Here is a 3,009-nt window from a genome sequence, read left to right as displayed (position 1 = left end):
GCCTCTGAGTGATCCTACGACCGAAACAGATCCGACCTGCCTTACCTGCGCCGTTACATCAATAATAAGTAGTTAATACCTATCTATAGTAGAGCACTTTGTATAGGTATTAAAGTGCTCTAACTAGGCAAGACTAAGCTAATTATTCGTCTAGCTATTAGGACTAACTTTGGAAACCTAGTTAGTAGGCAAATTCTTAAACTAGATGTTAATAAGCACCTTGCCTGCAAAGACAACAAAGGGTGGTATTTAGCAACCTAACGCGCCCACGCCTTAGACTATAGTAACCTACTTATAGTTGCCTAGCTATATCTTCTTCTTTTCTCTATATCCTTTTAATGCTATAATAACTAACTATAATAAAATCTTGCCTATTATAAAGCCAGTTTTGTTAAAGTTATAGATATTATTATCTATAATACTCTACTTCTACATTATCGCCTAGACTAAGTTAAACTAGCGCTAGAAAGCTACTAGATTCTTATAGGCGGCTTACTAGTAATTATAAGAATAGCTCTAGCGCGTATAGAGCTTAGAAGTCTACTTAATAAAGCTATTAACCTAGTTCTTACTAATAGGGTTGCTACTACGCTTTTTTAATAGTTTATTAGCTATTACTTAAACGTTAAGCTTTATAGGCGTAAATCCTTATATAAACTCTTTAAGAATACGCTTAACTATAGCCTTCTCTTTTAGCTTATATAGACGCTTTAATTTTAGCCATAGTGGCGTTAAGGGCGCTTTTGAGTGCGTTAATTAGATAAAGTTCTTCATAGGACGTTGTAGATAGTAGTAGTATAGTTTATACTGTGAATATATTATAACTAGACGTTAAAAAGAGTAAGTTAAAGATTAGATTTAGAATATATTAATATATAGTTGTATTATTAAGACATTACGCGTTGTAGTGATAAAGTTAATAGGCTAGTAAGGCGTTAGCGACTCACTTGGGTTAGCGACTCACTTGTGAACCACGTTACTTTTATTTAATAATTAAAAACCTATTTAAGCTAAGCTAAGTCTAAGTTATTATTACTCTATCTAGATAGACTTATAAAAAAATATAGTATAGTCTAACCTATAGGTTATATACCTAGCTATCATAAAGTCCAACTTTACTTTTATAAATTATATAAAAATTTATAGCGCTTTCATTAGTACAAATATATACTGAAACTATCCTTTACTTTTTATTACTATCTTAAATAGTAGTAGTAATTACTTTTTAGTCGTAAAGTTTTCTAGAAAATACTTATTTTAACCTTATAGTAGACTTAAGTCAGAAGCCCTTCTTATATCTATTATAGATATCATACAGCGCAATGTTATAGTTATTAAGTTTCCTAAAGATAAAATTAAAATATAATTAATAACTATTATAACTATCAGCTTTATAATTATTATAGTCTATTTTAGTGGTATATTTAATAGTAAGGTTAATAGTATTATAGTCTAGAAAGCGTATAACCTAGCTATCTAATAGCTCCTATTTTCTATTGTAATGGGCGGGCCCAACGGGCCGAGCGTACGACTACTTATGCCATCCATAGCCAAAAAGGCAGTTACAAGACTTCAAGCTTCTTGAAGTCTAGGTAGTTGTATAGATATACTTGATCACGCACACACACTTAGGCGTAGCCTCTTACATTTATAATATTTAATATAAAATCTTTTATTATAGACTTAGTAAGTATAAGTCTATAACTAAAAAGCTTTTATGTATACTTTATAAGCTTAGCTTTATATTATATAGTAAGTAATTTTATCTTTTTTATAGTAGCTATATAAGACTAAGTCGATTTATAGTAGTAGCACGTTAACGTTAATAATATGATACTAAACTTTTTTATAGCTACTCTATATAAAAGTTATTTTATAAGATCTTATGTCTTAACTACTATAAGCGCTTTTTTAATTAGAGTTATAGTAGTAGAGTTATTACGCGTTAAAGTAGGTGGGTCTGTTTTAGGAAGGTGCAGATGGTGTTGCATCCGCTGAACAGTTGCACGCACTGACCACCTACAGTATCAAAAACAACAACTCGCAACCAAACCTGGACGTAGAAAGCCAAGGCATAGCAACAAAGCCTTTTGTATCTATCAGCAAGCAACGCACGCATCCAGATTGCCAGTGCACCTTTTCCTTTCCCTCAGTCATAAGAGAACAAGTATCGTCTTATGTAAGATAAGCTGATACTGTGTTCCACTAGTAAGCTGCGCACCCCAGTAAGCTGCGCACCCCATCAAATCCTCACAACTCTATCTGCGCCAACGACCATGACTCAACAACCACGGCCTAAGGTGACATCTCGTGAAGGTAGACTAAGTCTCGCGATAGTCTCTGTCAACCGAAAGCTATTAACTACTAAAGAGCAGTCTCTCGTGCAGTGGATCCTAGACCTTAATCAACAAGGCTTTCCACCCTATATAATTAATGTACGACGCATGGCAGACGCTCTACTCGCAGCCCGCGGCCAAGATCCACCTCCTCCACCTGTAGGCAAGAACTGGGTGTCGCGCTTTGTCAACAGCCAGTCTGAGCTTCAGACTAAGTGGAACAGGAAGGTCTATAGCTAGCGCGCTCTCTGTGAGGATCCTGTCGCAATCTTAGCGTGGTTCAACCTAGTAGAGGAGACGCGCCAGGCCTATGGGATACTAGACACAGACACGTACAACTTTGATGAGACTGGCTTTATGATAGGCGTCGCAGCGACGTCCAAGGTGGTCACTAGCTCTGACACTATAGGTTGGGCAGCTACAGTACAACTAGGGAACAGAGACTGGGTCACGACAATCGAGTGTATCAACGCGTCTGGCTGGTGTCTTCCACTATTCGTGATCCTGTCTGGTAAGCAGCACCAGGCTAGCTGGTACCACCACATCCCTATAGACTGGGTGCTCGCTGTATTAGACAACGGCTGGACGACAGATGAGCTCGGCGTAGAGTGGGTAAAGCACTTTAATAGATATACAGCGCCTCGTACGCATGGAGTCTACCGGCTTCTTATCC

Source organism: Exserohilum turcica, assembly GCF_000359705.1.
Source record: "Exserohilum turcica Et28A unplaced genomic scaffold SETTUscaffold_1, whole genome shotgun sequence".
Lineage (NCBI taxonomy): Eukaryota > Fungi > Ascomycota > Dothideomycetes > Pleosporales > Pleosporaceae > Exserohilum > Exserohilum turcicum.
The sequence above is the reverse complement of the archived record's forward strand: the minus strand, read 5'-3'. Positions refer to the sequence as shown.